At 34.3% G+C, this 19,845-nt stretch overlaps 1 pseudogene; it reads left to right on the top strand.

Moving 5' to 3' along the window:
* The first annotated feature begins 13,260 nt into the window (after positions 1-13,260).
* Positions 13,261-13,759, top strand: LOC101402267 (iron-sulfur cluster assembly enzyme ISCU pseudogene; annotated as a pseudogene).
* Positions 13,760-19,845: the final 6,086 nt, after the last annotated feature.

Raw genomic sequence — 19,845 nt, 5'->3', positions numbered from 1 at the left:
ACTGGAAGCCTCCTAAGCCATCACTTACATAAGGTCACCTATCCAAGAGCAGGAGACGTAGCTGACCTACCTAATACATAGACACAAGCACAGGGAAAGAGGCAAAATGAGGAGGCAAAAGAATACATTCCAAGTAAGGGAACAGGACAAAACCCCAGAAAAGGAACTAAGTGAAACAGAAATGAGCAACCTACCCGACAGAGAGTTCAAACTAAGAGTGTTAAGGATGCTCACTGATCTGGGGAGAAGAATAGATGAACTCAGTGAGAATGTCAACAAAGAAATGGAAGATATGAAAAAGAACCAATCAGAAATGAAGAATACAATACTGGAAATGAAAAATTCATTAGAGGGACTCAAAAGCAGAGTAGAGGATACAGAAGAACGGATCTGTGAGCTGGAAGAAAGACTAGAAGAAATTACCCAAGGTGAACAGGTAAAAGAGAAAAGAATTAAAAAGAGTGAGGACAGTCTAAGGGACCTCTGGGACAACATCAAGCGCACTAACATCCGTGTTATAGGTGTCCCGGAAGGAGAAGAGCGAGACAAGGGGGCAGAGAATCTATTTCAAGAAATAATAGATGAAAACTTCCCTAACCTAAGGAAGGAAACAGACATCCAGGTACAGGAGGCACAGAGAGCCCCAAACAAGATAAACCCAAAGAGGCCCACACCAAGACACATCATAATCAAAATGTCCAGAATTAAAGATAAAGAGAGAATCATAAAAGCCGCAAGAGAATGTCAAGTTACATACAAAGGAAACCCCATAAGGCTATCAGCTGACTTCTCAGCAGAAACCTTACAGGCTAGAAGAGAATGGCACGATATATTTAAAGTGCTAAAAGGAAAAAACTTACAGCCAAGAATACTCTACCCAGCAAGGTTATCATTCAAAATGGAAGGAGAGATCAAAATTTTCCCAGATAAGCAAAAATTAAAGGAGTTTGTCACTAAGAAACCAGTGTTACAAGAAATGTTAAAGGGACTGATTTAAGGGGAAAAGAGAAGACCACAAATAGGAAAAATTATCTATTTCCACGATTAGAACGTAATGGATACAAATGCACAAAAAAGAAGTTGGATATGATATCAAAAACATAAAAGGAGGGAGGAGGGTAGTTAAAGAGTACAGCTTTCAGACAGAGGTCAAACTAAAGTGACCATCAATCCTGTATAGAAGAAGTAAGGAACAGAGAAGGACTATTAAAACACTGAGGGAAAAAAAAAAAAGTTAAAAAATGGCAGTAAGTACATACTTATCAATAGCTACTTTAAACGTCAATGGACTAAATGCTCCAATTAAAAGGCATAGGGTGGCTGACTGGATAAAAAAACAAGACCCATATATATGCTGCATACAAGAGACACACTTCAGACCTAAAGACACTCACTAACTGAAAGTGAAGGGATGGAAAAAGATATTCCACGCAAATGGCAATGAAAAGAAAGCTGGGGTAGCAGTACTCATATCAGACAAAATAGACTTTAAAACAAAAACTGTAAAACGAGACAAAGAAGGGCATTACATAATGATCAAGGGAACAATCCAACAAGAGGATATAACACTGGTAAATATCTACGCACCCAATGTAGGTGCACCTAAATATATAAAGCAATTATTAACAGACATAAAAACAGAAATAGACAGTAACACAATAATAGTAGGGGACTTTAACACTCCACTTACACCAATGGATAGATCATCCAAACAGAAGATCAATAAGGAAACATTGGCCTTAAACGACACACTAGAACAGATGGACCTAGTAGATATATACAGAGCATTCCATCCAAAAACCGAAGAATACACGTTCTTTTCAAATGCACATGGAACATTCTCCAGGATTGATCACATATTAGGCCACAAAACAAGTCTCCATAAATTTAAGAAGATTGAAATAATACCAACCATCTTTTCTGACCACAACAGTATGAAACTAGAAATCAACTATAGGAAGAAAATCAGAAAAGCCACAAATACATGGAGATTAAACAAAATGCTACTGAACAACGATTGGGTTAATGAAGAAATCAAAGAAGAAATCAAAAAATACCTGGAGACAAATGAAAATGAAAATACAACATGCCAGAATTTATGGGATACAGCAAAAGCGGTTCTAAGAGGGAAGTTTATAGCAATACAGGCCTATCTCAACAAACAAGAAAAATCTCAAATAAACAATCTAACAATGCACCTAAAGGAACTGGAAAAAGAAGAACAAACAAAGCCCAAAATCAGTAGAAGAAGGGAAATAATAAAAAACAGAGCAGAAATAAATGAAATACAGACCCCCCCAAAAAATAGAAAAAATTAATAAAACCAAGAGCTGGTTCTTTGAAAAGATCAACAAAATAGACAAACCTTTAGCTAGACTCACCAAGAAAAAAAGAGAGAAGGCACAAATAAGTAAAATCAGAAATGAAAGAGGAGAGGTTACAACAGACACCTCAGAAATACAAAAGATTATAAGAGAATACTATGAAAAACTATATGCCAACCAATTCGACAATCTGGAAGAAATGGATAAATTCTTAGAATCATACAACCTTCCAAAACTGGATCAAGAAGAAGTAGAGAATTTGAATAGACCAATCACCAGTAAGGAGATCGAAACAGTAATCAAAAACCTCCCCAAAAATAAAAGTCCAGGACCAGACGGCTTCCCTGGTGAATTCTACCAAACATTCAAAGAAGACTTAATACCTATCCTTCTCAAACTCTTCCAAAAATTGAGGAGGGGGAAGCTCCTAACTCATTCTACGAAGCTGACATTACCCTGATACCAAAACCAGACAAGGACAACACAAAAAGAGAAAATTACAGGCCAATATCACTGATGAACATCGATGCGAAAATCCTCAACAAAATACTAGCAAATCGCATACAACAATACGTTAAAAAGATTATACACCATGATCAAGTGGGATTTATTCCAGGTATGCAGGGATGGTTTAACATTCGCAAATCAATCAACGTAATACACCACATTAATAAAATGAAGAACAAAAATCACATGATCATCTCAATAGATGCAGAGAAAGCATTTGACAAGATACAGCATCCATTTATGATAAAAACTCTGAATAAAATGGGTATAGAAGGAAAGTACCTCAACATAATAAAGACCATATATGACAAACCCACAGCTAATATCATCCTCAATGGTGAAAAACTGAAAGCTATCCCTCTAAGAACAGGAACCAGACAAGGATGCCCACTGTCACCACTCCTATTTAACATAGTATTGGAAGTCCTAGCCAGAGCAATCAGGCAAGAGAAAGAAATAAAAGGGATCCAAATTGGAAAGGAAGAAGTGAAACTGTCACTATTTGCAGATGACATGATTTTATATATAGAAAACCCTAAAGAATCCACCAGAAAACTTTTAGAAGTAATAAACGAGTATGGTAAAGTTGCAGGATATAAAATCAACATACAAAAATCAGTTGCATTTCTATACACTAACAACGAAGTAGCAGAAAGAGAAATTAAGAATACCATCCCATTTACAATTGCAACAAAAAGAATAAAATACCTAGGAATAAACTTAACCAAAGAGGTGAAAGATCTGTACACCGAAAACTATAAAACATTGCTGAAAGAAATTGAAGAAGACACAAAGAAATGGAAAGATATTCCGTGCTCTTGGATTGGAAGAATTAACATAGTTAAGATGTCCATACTTCCTAAAGCCATCTATAGATTCAATGCAATCCCTCTCAAAGTTCCAACAACATTTTTCACAGAAATAGAACAAAGAATCCTAAAATTTATATGGAACAACAAAAGACCCCGAATAGCTAAAGGAATCCTGAGAAAAAAGAACAAAGCTGGAGGTATCACACTCCCTGATTTCAAAATATACTACAAAGCTATAGTAACCAAAACAGCATGGTACTGGCATAAAAACAGACACACAGGTCAATGGAATAGAATCGAAAGCCCAGAAATAAACCCACACATCTATGGACAGCTAATCTTCGACAAAGGAGCCAAGAACATACAATGGGGAAATGAAAGTCTCTTCAACAAATGGTGTTGGGAAAACTGGATAGCTATATGCAAAAAAATGAAAGTAGACCCTTACCTTACACCATACACAAAAATTAACTCCAAATGGATTAAAGACTTGAATGTAAGACCTGAAACTGTGAAACTTCTAGAAGAAAACATAGGCAGTACGCTCTTCCACATCAGTCTTAGCAACATCTTTTCAAACACCACATCTGACCGGGCAAGAGAAACAATAGAAAAAATAAACAAATGGGACTACATCAAACTAAAAAGCTTCTGCACAGCAAAGGAAACCATCAACAAAACGAAAAGACAACCTAACAATTGGGAGAAGATATTTGCAAACCATACATCTGATAAGGGCTTAATCTCCAAAATATATAAAGAACTCATGCATCTCAACAACAAAAAAACTACCAACCCAATTAAAAAATGGGCAAAAGACCTGCACAAACATTTCTCCAAAGAAGATATACATATGGCCAACAGACACATGAAAAGATGTTCAAAATCACTAACTATCAGGGAAATGCAAATCAAAACTACAATGAGATATCACCTCACGCCCGTCAGAATGGCTATAATTAACAAGACAGGACACAACATGTGTTGGAGAGGATGTGGAGAGAAGGGAACTCTCATACACTGCTGGTGGGAGTGCAAACTGGTGCAGCCACTATGGAAAACAGTATGGAGATTCCTCAAAAAATCAAGGATAGAACTACCATATGATCCAGCTATTCCACTGTTGGGTATTTATCCAAAGAACTTGAAAACACCAATTTGCAAAGGTACATGCACCCCTGTGTTCATTGCAGCCTTATTCACGATAGCCAAGACTTGGAAGCAGCCTAAGTGCCCATCAAGGGACGAATGGATAAAGAAGCTGTGGTATATATACACAATGGAATACTACTCAGCCATAAGAAATGACGAAATCCAACCATTTGTGACAACATGGATGGACATTGAGGGTATAATGCAAAGTGAAATAAGTCAGAGGGAGAAGGTCAAATACCGTATGATTTCCTTCATTAAGTAGTAGATAATAACAACAATAAACAAACACATAGGGACAGAGATTGGATTGGTGGTTACCAGAGGGGAAGGGGGGAGGGAGGAGGGTGAAAGGGAGAATTCGGTACATGTGTGTGGTGATGGGTTGTAATTAGTATTTTGGTGGTGAACATGATGTAGTCCATGCAGAAATAGAAGTACAATGATGTACACCTGAAATTTTTACAATGTTATAAACCAATGTTACTGCAATAAAAAATTAAAAAAAAAAAAAAAAGTTAAATCCCGTGGTCACAGAGGTGGGAGGTGGTGGTCGTTGAAATGGGTGAAGATGGTCAAAAGGTACAAACTTCCAGTTTTAAAATAAGTAAGTCCTAGGTATGTAAATGTACAGCATGGTGACTATTGTTAATAATACTGTATTATGTACTTGAAAGCTGCTAAGAGTAGATCTTAAAAGTTCTCATCACAAGAAAAAATAGGTTGTAACTGTGCAGTGATGGATGTTAACTAGACTTATTGTGGTGATCATTTTGTAATATATACACATTGAATCATTATGTTGTACACCTAAAACTAATATAATGTTATATGTCAATTATATCTCAATGAAAAAAGTTAAACTCAATTATTAGCTGATTTAATTTGTTAAATTTGCTTAGTATCTCTATACCTCTGTTTCATTCTCTGTTAAATGAAAATGATAAAATAAATAGCTATCTCATAGAGTTGTTGTGAGGACTAAACTGGATAATGTATTTATGTGCTTGGCACAGACAGGTTACGTATTTGTCTATGCCCATAGCTAATAAATGGTAAAATTAGGATAAGAACTCAGTTTGTCTTTTCCAGATTATGTTGTCCAAGAGATATATGACTTAAGAGAAAGTTATACACCATCTGTATAGTTTGATGGTTCATCAAACACATATCAGTATAAATTCATATACCTTCTTTTATGGAAAAAGATAATTTCTCTATTCATGAAATGCATTAGAATGCTAGGAATGATTCTTGGTACCAAAATCTATAGCAATCCATAGTTTATAAAAGTAGAACCTACTGTTTGCCAGATCTCTAAATAAATGCCATATATTTTAATATTGTATGCACATAATATTAAAATTTTAAAAGCTTTGGCACATTGATATGATAATGTATTTAACATGAATATTTGGAAAAATTTTGTTAGATTGTATTTTGAACTTATTTTTGGGACATACTCATCTTCCCAATAAGTGGTTTGAGGGTTCTGTTGGTATAAACTTTTGATCTTTATTTGGGGAAAATGAAGTGTATTCAAAAGGACAAAGGCTAAAGGGGAGGAAGAAGAAAGAGTAATATTAGGGAACAGTGAACAGGGATGAGGGTATAGCACAATCTTATATTTTGGGATATTTGTATTAAAATAAAGAGATCAATTAACATTCCCACCATTAACACTGATATTAAAAGAGTATTGTTGACAGAGAAAATAAATGATAAAATGCAACGGCACTATAAGAATAGTCTTTGTTGTGTTTGGTATTAACGCACACTTTACTTCCTTGACTTGGTTGTTTTTAATTACATGGAGATCCTTTTTGTTTCTAACAGACTGGAGTGCATGGAAGATGACAAATTCACTGTTACAGTAGAATTGAATGTTCTGTGATGAGAGATGCATCATAGGAAAAATTTGAAACTTTGAAAAAATATTTATATGCTAGTTATTTTATTAGTATAGACAAAGCTAAGCTTGAGTGATATGTAATTTCTAATATCTCAATATATCAATAAAATAATGGTTTATTTTTGGCTGTGTTGCTGTCTGATGGCTCTTCCACTATGCAGCTAAGCCATTGAGAACACATACTCTCAAAGGTTGCCAAGTAGGTTGAAGAGACAGCAGAAACTCTCCCATGGATGATTTTATGGTCCAGGGTTGGAAGGGGTGCACATTACTTTCATGAACATTCCTCTGGCCACAGCATTGTCCTATGGCTATCAACAGTAATGCAAGCTGGAACATGTATCACCTTGTGTTCCTATGAAAGAAAGGAGAAAAGATATTGGTGGGAGAGAGCATTTTCAGTCACAGCCACCTTAGAAAAATGTTTGGTTTCAAGAAATAGATATCCAAAAATAATTAAAAATTCAACTATATATTTTACTCAAAATTTAAAATATAAATAATTCGCTGGGCCACATTAACATTTTGAGTTAGAAAGTAATGTCAAGCAACTAGAAGGATGTGCAACTATGACGTAAAACTATCTACTGGGGCTTTGGGGAAAAAAAAGGAGGAGGATTGGCCATAGATGTTAGCTCAGGGCCGGTCTTCCTCAGCAAAAAGAGGAGGATTAGCACGGATGTTAGCTCAGGGCTGATCTTCCTCACAAAAAAAAAAAAAAAAGAAAGAAATTAATGTCAGAGACTCTTTAATAATAAAATAATGCTAATTTGGAGATCCACCTTCATGCTCAGATAAGCAAAAAACTTACATATTACCCTTGGGTTCCTTCCTCAAAAATTTTTGGGAATTCCCTAGTAATATTTATAGCCCAACAAATTCATTCTACTGTTTTATCATGTCACTTTTCTCCACTACTGGGGCACAGAGTCTGTGGCTGCTTCTGGATTCTCTATTTCTCTTCTATCCTTCTTGTTCATCATAATTCCTTGCTGTAAGTCTTGCATTCACTTAATGCTATTTTGATTTCTGGGCAGAGCAATTCTCTTTCTAGAAAACTTGTCAAAAGTCTATACAAGGCCAGACTAGCGCTTAACAAAGTTATACTGAAAGCTGGGAGGATATGAGAAGTACAATGCTGAGAGTAACCTAAATTGCCACTGGTGGTTCAAATTTCAAAATCCCACACTTGTTCCCTACTTAGCTACAGCAGGCCACAATCACTGAAGGGAAAAGAGCTCACTCTCAGGCCCACCCTCATGCCTCTTAGCTTGGAACTCTTATCCTCCAACTTTTCCTACCTCTTGTCATAACAAGAGCAGAGAATGCCCTTGGTTGACTCTGTTAAAGATTGTTTTCTATGCTTTCTGAAACCAAAACAAAATAGAGGAATATAGCATACATAGTCCTCAATAATTGATAAAATTGGAGTAGCACAATTCTTTAAGAGAAAGAAAACACACTGTCAATAATTTGTAAGAGAAATCTGTCTCATGGCACCTTTTACAAAATATATTGTGACATCTTAGACAATGTTTTTAATATTAGATTTCCAAAAGACATTTAAACGACTATTTTTTTGATATTTCTATATTTATATAATTTTAAAATGGCAGACTCATAAATGGAAATCCAATGAAAGGATTTCAAAGTTAATTGAAAGTGATAGTGTCATAAAATACTCTATATTAAATAATATGTCCACTTTTATATTGGCAAAGGTATTTTTACCCTATAAGTTATAAAATAATTTTTTCATTCACTGATATTCTCAATAGATTTAAAAAAATCTGTTTAATCTGTAGCAATGTCCATAAAGGAAATCATAACACTTCTATACTTTTTATAAGAATAAAATATTGCTATTTCAAAATGTAAAATATGTTGAACACAATTATAAGAAAATAGATTAGAAAAACAAGATTATTTTTATATTGGGAAATAATTTTATAAATAGTTAGAAGATTAACAAAAAAAAGTAACAGATTATATCAATATATCAATATGAGAATCAAAATCCTAGGGAATATATCTCAAGCATCAAGTGTAATGTTGAAAAATGTTTCAATTGCATATTGGCATGTGCTTTAAAAATTCTAATGGGAATGCTGCCTGTTAAAGGGACCTAATGAGTCAAATCACATTGCATTCTATTTTTATAGTGATGGATTTTGCATGAGTAGTTCACGCAACAACCACCTCAATCAACAATATTCTGAATACAGTGTGGTGAACGATATTGAAGTGTTAGAGCTACTGATCCAACGATACACTTAGAATCATTCTTTTATTGGTATTTAAAATTTAGCTTCATTAGGGAAATATAAACCTAGTTAAAGTACATTTTCTGATAGAGATAATTTCTAAAGATATTTTATATAGAAAAATAAAATTAGACAGTGATACGCTTAGGTACTATAGTCACTAGATTCTGTTAGTTTGATTGCAACTTAAAGGGTTGGGTCTTAAGTTTGAAAAATCAGTTTTTTCCTTGAATGCTTTATTCTCAAAATATTCTAAGAAAGTTTAAAAAAATAGCTATTCTCTTTTTACTACCTGACATTCTATTTTGAGTCTTACAGGGACCTTGTATACTTCATCAGATAAATCTTGTCATCTGATGTTTGAAACCCAGAGGTCTGATATTAATTAGCTGTTTATCCATATTATTACTGAATTTCTCCTACTTAAATCATCATCTAAATTATATTCACCAAAATATAATTTAGAACTTAAATAAAAAGAATATTTAATTTTCCCCTAAGAACTGATATAATTCTTCCTTTTCTGAGCAAACTAGAAGCTGTATGTGTCATAGTATTTAGAGTAATAAATACTGAGTAAAAAAAATTCTGGGTTTTGTTTTTAATTCATGGCTATTAATTTTACAGCATTTAATCAAATTATTTAATCCCATCAGGACATAATTTCTTTATTTAGAATTTATTAATAATAATACACACCTGCTGGAGATTTGGTGATGATTAAATTAGAAACTGTACATGATAGGGTTCTATAATTTCACAGATCTATTCAAATATCAGTAATTATCACATTCATGATGATGTAAATGATTGTGGTATGTATCAGGTGTCAGTGAACTGATGTCCAATCTGGCTGCCTATTTTTATCAGTAAAGTTTTATTGGAATGCCGTCATGCCCATTTGTTTACACATTGTCTAGGGCTGCTTTCTCTCTGTAATTGCAGAGTTGAGTAGTTATGACAAAGACTATATATAGCTTGCAAAGCTGAGAATATTTAGTCACCAGCCAATTGGCCAACCTCTGATTTATGCTATGCTTACATAAATGTTTTACTTTTTGTCATCAGGAAGGATGTACTTAAAAATATTAGTTAAATTAAATAATAGTGTTTTGTAAAATACTGAGACTTCAAAAATTATATCCTATTTAAGAAAATTTGAATCATTACATGATCTATACTTATGATGCTTTCATTACTTATAACATATGGCTCAAATATCACTATGTTAATTAGCATGTCTACTTTCTAAAACGCATAGATTTTTTTAAGTTTGGGGATATTTTTGGTTAGTCTAAAAGAGGAGCATTGATATTCCTCTCTAGCCACAAAAGTGGGGAAGCGAGCAAGGATGTAACTAAGTTAAAAGATATATATACACACACACATGTATATACATATGTATATATCACATAGCATTCATATATATATATATATATATGATTCATCTTGGATTTTTTTAGCGAATAAAGACTTTGATTTCGGAATTTATTTTATTAATATTATTCCCTGACTGAATTCAGTTGTTAAAATGTTTGGAATCTTGCTATCATTTACCCTATGTACCATAGTCTTCTATAAAAATATAGTAAAATCAGTTCTGCTATAGCACAAAATATGTGTTCTTATACCAAATTGTGCAATAAAACCAGAGGGCTTATGGGAAAATGTGGTTAGGGTCAAAACACTAAAAAACTTAGCAACACACATTTTAAAAAGACAGAAACCTAATAAAAACAGTTTGACATGTGTTAAATAGTTAAGAAATGTATGAATACACTGGAAAAAGACCTGAAATTTGCTTGTGGAAGAAGTGTTCCAGCTTGTGGATTATTGTGAAGTAATGGAAGGATGGTTATCTAAAATCTGATAGAATGTTGTACTACAAGATATGAACTAGTGTGGCTCCTAACACATGTGGCTAACTATGGTAGTGAAAGATGTCTGAGGTGTGTGTGCATCCATTCAGCTGTGTGCAGTTTTCCACATTCACCTAGTTTCCCATAGAAGAAATGATGCATAAGCAATCTGAAATTTGCATTATGCTAACGTTGTTTCCTAATATATCAGTTGCCTTGGAACAAATTTGTGTTTGTAAGCAAGTGTTACAGCCAAGCCTCCTATACATGGGGACAATTTCTCAATCTTTCCTTCTTTGTCTATGCTAATAAATTATAATCAATTGTCTGGACGTGTTCATTGTCGTTCATCCTTTCTTAAGCCTGCAGTCTGGGAAAAATTCCAGGCCATAAACTCCCAGATTACTTTATCCAAATTCTTGACCTAGATACTATCCAGTAGCTAAATTATCTCCCAAACAGAATAAATTCTTATGCCCAAAATGAACAAGAGTGGGAATGCCAAAAAACTTGCCATAGTCACAGGCTCTAGCAGATCTAATCACTGAAGTCCTAATCCTTAGAGTCAAACAAAATAAATCTATTATGTTCTAATTTAATTGGTTTTTTATATGATCATAGATTATTTGAAATGGTTTTTTATTTGGGATAATCATATAATTACAAAGTTATGCAATTTATTAAAATAATAATTATGCATTTAATTTATTACAAAAATAAATATTTGTTTACAAAACTTTATATACCTAAAAATTTAATTTACTGTGTCACTGTCTTATAGAACTCACACAAAGTTAGTTTAAAAGACAAAGCTCTTGCCTGCATTGTGCCTTCGGTTACACAATCTGGTACAAATAAACACCTGGAGTGCCTAGAAAATTTCTCCAATCTCCCCATATTAGCCTCAAATTTGTTCTTCCTCAATAAAATTTGGATGATGAAATGAACTATAAATAATCAAATTTAATCATTTTTATAGAAATACATCTATCGCTCATATCAGTACACATTTTCACTTTGGCTTATTATAAGCACAAAAAATACAAATTGTTCCAAGTTTCATTTGACTGAAAGCCTTTTCTTAGAAGGCTATCTTTTGCATTAAAGACAACATTAATGCATTTTCTGTTTAGGCTGAAAGCCCTGAAGAATCTGTTGGTACAATTATTGGAGACGGGCCTTTAAAAACCCTGTCTCAAGAGAACTGGCTGGGTTCCCTGGGTTCCGTGCTCTGCATCATGTTTCCCTCCTTACAGCCATGACCACCTCTATTTATCTGAGAGAGTTGCAGGCACTTTAAATTTGAACCACAGTCTTATGAATTTTCCTAAGGAAATACATACCATGTATGTCTTTTATTTCTAGTTACTACCTAATCAGATAGGTCAATGTAATGTGTTATTGTGCACGAAAGGCAAAGCCTATTCCTAAATATTTCTATACAGTTGGCCCTAGTATCCTTGGTTCCGCATCTGTGGATTCAACCAACTGCGGATCCAAAGGCCTAGGGTGGTTGCATCTATACTGAACACGTACAGACTTTCTTTTCTTGTCATTATTCCCTAAGCAATACAGTATAACAACTATTTACATAGCATTTACATTGTATTTGGTATTTTAAGTACTCTAGGGATGATTTAAAGTATATGGGAGGATTGTGTAGGTTATACACAAATACTATGCCATTTTATATAAGGGACCTGAGCATCTGCAGATTTTGGTGTCTGTGGGGAGTCCTGGAACCAATCCCCAATGGATACAGCGGGATGACTGTATACTCAAAGATTTTATTTAAGGACATAAGAATAAAGCATATTCAGTTACATAACAAGACATGTATACAAAAGTAATTAAATGATGTTTTCTTGAATTTAGTCTACACTCCAATTTTAAAATACTCATATCAGTCTTTCCATCCAATATATCTAAATAAGTGTTTTTGTTTCTACATATCTATTACCCATTAAGATTAAAATTTTTAATACTTCTATACGAAATATTTTTACTATATTAAAACATATCCGGCCGGCCTCATGGCTTAGCGGTGAAGTGCACGCGTTCTGCTACTGGCGCCCAGGTTCGGATCTCCCGCGCCACCAACACACAGCTTCTCCAGCCATGCTGAGAGCAACTAGAAAGATGTGCAACTATGACATACAACTATCTACTGGGGCTTTGGGGAAAAAAATGGAGGAGGATTGGCAATAGATGTTAGCTCAGAGCGGTCTTCCTCAGCAAAAAGAGGATTAGCATGGATGTTAGCTCAAGGCTGATCTTCCTCACACACACAAAAAAACTAATATGAAATATTTAAATTACTAAAAAATTATAGCTAACATACAAAGCTACAAAAGAAGTTTCTCTCTCTAATATAAAGCTGTAATTAGATACTCAGCTCACCCTCGGCCTGCGCAGGCGCAAGCCGGCAAGATGGCAGCGGCTGGAACCGGCTGTCTGAGGCGGGTGGCATCGGCCTTGCTGCTGCGGAGCCCACGCCTATCCCACCGGGAGCTGTCAGCTCCTGCCGGGGTCTATCACAAGAAGGCTGTTGATCATTATGAAAATCCTAGAAACGTGGGGTCCCTTGGCAAGACATCTGAAAATGTGGGCACTGGATTGGTGGGGGCTCCAGCGTGTGGTGATGTAATGAAAGTACAGATTCAAGCGGATGAAAAGGGGAAGATCGTGGACGCCAGGTTTAAAACATTGGGCTGTGGTTCTGCCATTGCTTCCAGCTCATTAGCCACCGAATGGGTAAAAGGGAAGACGGTGGAGGAAGCCTTGACCATCAAAAACAGATATGGCCAAGGAGCTCTGCCTCTCTCCTGTGAGACTGCACTGCTGCGTGCTGGCTGAAGATGCGATCAAGGCCGCCCTTGAGTTACAAGCTGAAACGTAACCCTAGAAAGGCGAGGCGGAGAGGCAGTGAGCCCTTGGCGAAGCCTCCAGCGGGCCACGCCAGCTGTCTGCCCAGCGCCGTGCAGTCTGCGCAGGGCTCAGAAGTCCCTCGCACTACGAGAGCTGTGAGACACGCACAGCGTTCGCTGTTCACCTGGTGGCTCTGAGGCAAGCAAAATACACAGGGTAATTGTTCTGAATCCGTGGTTTCTTTAGCCACTCTATCGCTTTACCCCAGTTTGTGTGTATTTTGAATTGTGTGTATGGCCTCAACACTGGAATCAATAATGAAGTCTCAAGTTTTGATAGTCCTTGAAGTGCAAAAATATCTATTTTACCTGAATCTATTTTGGGGAAGATTATCAAGAGACTGCCTTGATATGATTATTTGATAGAACCAAATATTGTACATACGACAGTTCTGCATATATACAATAAATAAAAGAATGTAAGACAAAAAAAAAAGATATTCAATTATGCATACATTAAAATATTTTACGATGTTTCTATAAATGAGAAAATAATTACTTGTTAAATTGTATTCTAAGATGCCTTTGCAAATTATAATATCTACATTAGGGATTAAAATTAATATTTGTTCCAAATCATTTGGCAAATTACAAATTCACAGACTTGCACTTATCTAGCTGTATACCTGATTGGAGAATTTATTATTACATACATGTTACTTTTTTTAAACAAACTAAAAAATAAGATTCAGGACCTGCAGGGATATACTAACTGCCTTCTAATAAAATATTAATTCAGAAGTATGCATTTGCATTTCAAGAGTTTTAAAGAATATCAAAATGTACTTGTCTTCCTTTGATGAATAATATGAAGTGGTAAATAATTTGCTGTAATTTCAGACCCAATATAATTAGTTACTCAATGTGCATAAGTCCTCAATATTTTACGAGTAGAAAATAAATTTAAAAATCACCATTGTGATATTTGGGACAACAACTAATATTGATGTTGTAAAATCCTGATTATACTGATAGATTGTGATGTCAAAAGTCTTTAATCAATTATATTCTTGGGGGTTGATACTCACATTAAATTAATGGTTAAGCCTCTCGAATATTAAGAAGTGGTTTATCACCAATAACTTGATGAAGAGAGAAGTTGGTAGATAATTAGTTGTTTTGAGTAAGTATACAACTTTAGTCCACACAGTGACACTTTTGAGAGGGTAAAGGATTACTATTAGTGATTATGGTGGACAACCGGTATAGCCTGGATGTAATGTCTTCTTATCCAGATGCCCTCTGAGGAGAGCTGCACGAGAAGCCTCTTGAAGCCTTGTGAAGTCTCAAAAGCCCAAGTTCTCTGTACCTTGCAGAATTACCTTGGATGGTTGTCTCTAGCTATTAGAATTTTTTGTTTCAAAGAACGTCTTTTTTCCATATTTATTGAGATATAATTGACCAATAAAATTGTAATATATTTAAAGTGTACAACGTGAAGATATGATATATGTTTACATTGTGAAATGATTACCACAATCAAGTTAATTAATATATTCATCACCTCACCTAGTTGTTGTTTTGGTGAGAATGCTTAAGATCCACTCTTAGCAAGTTTCAAGTCTATAATACAGTATTATTAACTATAGTCACCATGCTGTATATAAGTTCCTCAGAACTTGATATCGTCTATTTTTTTTTTTTTCTTGTTTCTGCTGAGCCACCTTCAGGATGAAATGAGATTAATGTTAGTTGTTAATGAAGCTGTTAGAAAAACCAATCCTTATTATTCCCATTTAGTTGTGTCATTGAAATATTTTTTTCCAAAAGTTATTGTGACTTATCCAGTTAATTATCTTACATTTGCTCTCCATTTCTAGTTTCTAGCTAATTTTCTCTTCTAGGGCTGGTGTCTGTAATAATTATCATGACCATTTCACGAAAAGCTTGAATGCTTTTTATCTAATACAAGACTGATGGGAAAACAAAACTCTCCTGTGGATTGCCCTTCATGTTATGCTCTCCTCTGAATTACTCATAATAAATTCTATCTTTGGGGAGATAATAAATTAGCAGCTTTCTTGAATGAATCACTTCTCATAAAACGAATACATTAGATTTCCCCATAATTTATTTGATGGTAAAACTTACATTTAGTTGAGTTAAATTCAGACTTTTTGGCACTCTATTTAAATTTTATAAATGAATGGCTGTAGAAAGCATAACATATATTAGATTGCTTATATGTCTGTGTGTATATATATGTATATATATAAAATCTTTCTCTTAAAATAACACTAACATACAAAAGTGTGTAAATGTACAGCTAAATAAATTGTGAAAAAGTGAACCACTATACAATGAAGAAAAAGAACTTTATCAGATCCTAAAAGCTCCAGCTCATACTCATTCCCAGATAGAACCTCCTCCCGAGTCCTCAAAAGAAACTCTTAATTGATTTCTAAACTGATACATTAGCATTACGTTTTAATTTATCTTTACATAAATGGAATTGTAAAGGATGTTTTCCTTTGGCTTTTTTCACTAAATATTAAGTCTTTGTAAGTCACATGTGTAATATAGTTTGTTTTTCAAATTGTGCTGTCTTGACCCAGTATTGAGGCCCTGGCTAGAGGTGGGTGAGTTCCTCTTCATGAGCAGCTAAGTCATCACCCCAACCACTTCCCTTATCATGCTCTCATACTCTGAGCCACTGGGCATCAGTCTTAATCATCCCAAGGCCAAGTACAACTAGGGACATCTCCTATGCACCAGAGCCCAGCCAAATTATTTAAAATAGCCAGTCCATGGAGATTCCACAAAACCTAGCCAATCCCACCCCACTTGCCATATGTATGCTGGCCCCTACAGCTCCAGTTTGCTATTACCTTGTCCCGGGGTGCAACCCCCATATGGCCTGGATTGGCAGCCTTCTCTGCTTCAGAGTGGTAAATAAAAAATTTTGCCTTTCATCTATCCCAGTGTCAGTGTGTTATATCTTGCCATGAAAAGAATCTTTAGATCTTATAAAAACAATGTAGTTACATGTAGATATAGCTTACTCATTCTTGTATAGCATTTCATTTTAGGAATGTGGTAAAATTTACTTGTATCATAATATTGATGCATGTTTTAGTTGTTTTTAGTTAGGGCAGTTACAAATAATTTTACTAAGCACATTCTTATACATAACATGTGGGTGCACGTGTGCATAAATTTCTGTGGTATATACCTAGTAGTAAACTTGCTACATCATATCACCATTAATAGAAAATGCCAAACAATTTCCCAAGTGAGTTTTTAATTAATTGTCATTCACATGAGCACAAGATGATGGTTGTTATTGCTCCATATCACCTTGTATTCACAATTTCATTAATTTCAGCCATTCGCAGGGGATCGGTACTAGTATCTCATATTAGTTTTAATTTGCATTTCCCTGATCACTAGTTCAATTGAGCCACTTTTCATGTTTTTATATTCAATTGGATATCATTTATGAAGTACCATTTCATGTGTGTCAATCGTTTTTCTCTTGGGATTTTATCTTTTTCTTGTTATTAGTTTTTTCTATATTAAATATACAGCCCTTTGTTGGGTATATGAGTTACAATTATGTTCTTTTCCTCCATGGCTTATCTTTTTATTCTCACATGGATATTTATTAATGAACAGAAATTCTTCATTTTAAGGTAGGCCAATTTACTGTTTTTTTGTTTAAAGCTTGTTTTTGGGTCTCATTTTAAAGAAATATTTTCCTCCCCTAGGTCATTAAAATATTCTCACATGTTATCTTCTAGAAGCTTTATTATTTTAAGTTTCACATTCAGATCTCTAGGCTACCGGGAATTGCTTTTTGTCTATTAAAACACACGGAACTCAGGGGTGTAGTTTCTCTTTTTCCCCCTGTCAAAACTCAAAGGAGCCAGCACCACTGTTGAAAGCACCTTCTCCACTTTACTTCTATGCAGTGCCATCTTTGTCATAACAAGTGTGTGTCTGTGGATTGTTCTATATGGATTGTTTTTATTTCCGGACTCCCTTATTGATCTAGTTGTTCATGCTCGCATCACTATCATAATGTTTCATTACGATCATTTAAAATAACCCTTGATATGCAGTAACATAAGCCCATCAATGTTCTTCTGCTTCTTATTTCTCTTTCTTTTCCTAGGCTGTTTCTAGTTACAAATAAATATAGAAATGGACTTGTCAATTTCTACAAAAACGACATTGAGATTTTTATGGAATTCTATTCAATCAATAGATAAACTTGGAAAGACTTGACGGTTTTACAATATGGAGTATTAAAATCATGAGTATGGCTTAGATTAAATCTTTTAGGACCTTTTGTGACAACATGGATGGACATTGAGGGTATTATGCAAAGTGAAATAAGAGGGAGAAGGTCAAATACCGTATGATCTCACTCATTAAGTAGTACATAATAACAACAAACAAACACATAGAGACAGAGATTGGATTGGTGGTTACCAGAGGGGAAGGGGGAGGGAGGAGGGCGAAAGGGATAATTAGGCATATGTGTGCGGTGATGAATTATAATTAGTATTTGGGTGGTGAACATGAGAACATGATGTAATCCATGCAGAAATAGAACTATAATGATGTACACCTGAAATTTATACAATATTATAAACCAATGTTACTGCAATAAACAAACAAATAAATAAATATTTTAGGACCCATTAAAATAATATTTTATATGGTTCAACTGAATAATTTCATTTATTTATACATTTAATTTCTCACACTGATGATTTATGGCTTTCTGTGTAGACATCTCATATATTTCTTGCCTTAATGCAGTGGGTAGGGTTTTTGGGTCAAACTTGAATAGAAGTGTTGACAGTGGCCATCTTAGTTCAGAGGTAAAGCTTTCACAAATGTTTGACATTAATATGTTGTTTAGGGTAAGTTTTTCTGTAGGTCCTCTTTATCAAATTTATGTTGAATATTATAAACTACTCTCTTTTATGTGCTGAGATGATCATTTTGATCTTTGTTCTAATTTGTTGAATTATATTTATTATTTTTAATAGTAAATAACATGCTTTCCTGGAATAAACCCAAGTTTGTGAGGCTGCATTATCCTTTTTATATAACTAGATTTGTTTGCTACTACTTTGTTTGAAATTTTGCATTGATATTCATAGTTTAAATTTTATTTTATACTGTCTGTCACATTTGGTATATATGTTATACTGGCTTCCTCAAACATTTTAAGAAATATTTCCATTTATTTTACTTTTTTCTTGATGACTGTATAATAATTGCTGTTATTAAAGCTTCAGTGACACTATTTAAACTTCATTATGAAATTTTGTTGAGGGGGACATGGAGTTTAAATCTAAATTTAAATTTCTATGGTAATTTTAGGACACGTCACATTTCCTGTATTTTCTTGTGTCAGCTGTGATGTCATTTTATCCAGGATTTTATAAATATGTCGAATTCATCAAGTGTGACATTTATCAGCAGAAATGTTATCTTGTAATCTTTTTACTGTATAAACATCTGTAACGATGACCTCCTTTTTACTCATGATATTGGTTATATATGCTCTCTCTCTCTTTTTGTTTTACTAAATTTGTTATTTCTTTTAACAATTTTAATAGTACGTTAAAAATTAAATTTTCTCATTCTATACATTCTATGGCATATATTTTCTATTTCATTAATTTCCACTCTCAGCCTTATTGCCTTAGTTCACTTTTCTCATGTAGGTAAATAATACAGCCTCTTAAAGTTTCTCTCTCCCTCTCCCATCTCTCTCTCTCTCTCTCCAGAATTTCTCATTTGCCCTCTTAAACTGATCACCCACACTCTTTTCAAAGGTTTTTTTTTAATAAATTCAATCATGCATGTCTTACTCTGTTCAAAATCATTTGCTGGCTATTTATTGTTGCTGAATCTTCTTAGTATGACCTATGAGACCTTGAACTATGCCTTAACCATCTGACATCTCTTGTATATCATTTGCCCTTATCTAGCTACTTAATGTTAGTTACTTGACTAGCTACTTATCATTATTTTACACATTTTCTTGGCTTGCACAGATCTGGAAACCACTTTATTCCTGCTTGGTCTAATACATACTTGTTCTGTTAGTTTGAGATCCAGCCTTCTC

This window comes from Ceratotherium simum, chromosome 12 (assembly GCF_057802395.1).
Source record: "Ceratotherium simum simum isolate JZ-2026a chromosome 12, ASM5780239v1, whole genome shotgun sequence".
Classification (NCBI taxonomy): Eukaryota; Metazoa; Chordata; class Mammalia; order Perissodactyla; family Rhinocerotidae; genus Ceratotherium; species Ceratotherium simum.
The sequence above is the reverse complement of the archived record's forward strand: the minus strand, read 5'-3'. Positions and strand labels throughout refer to the sequence as shown.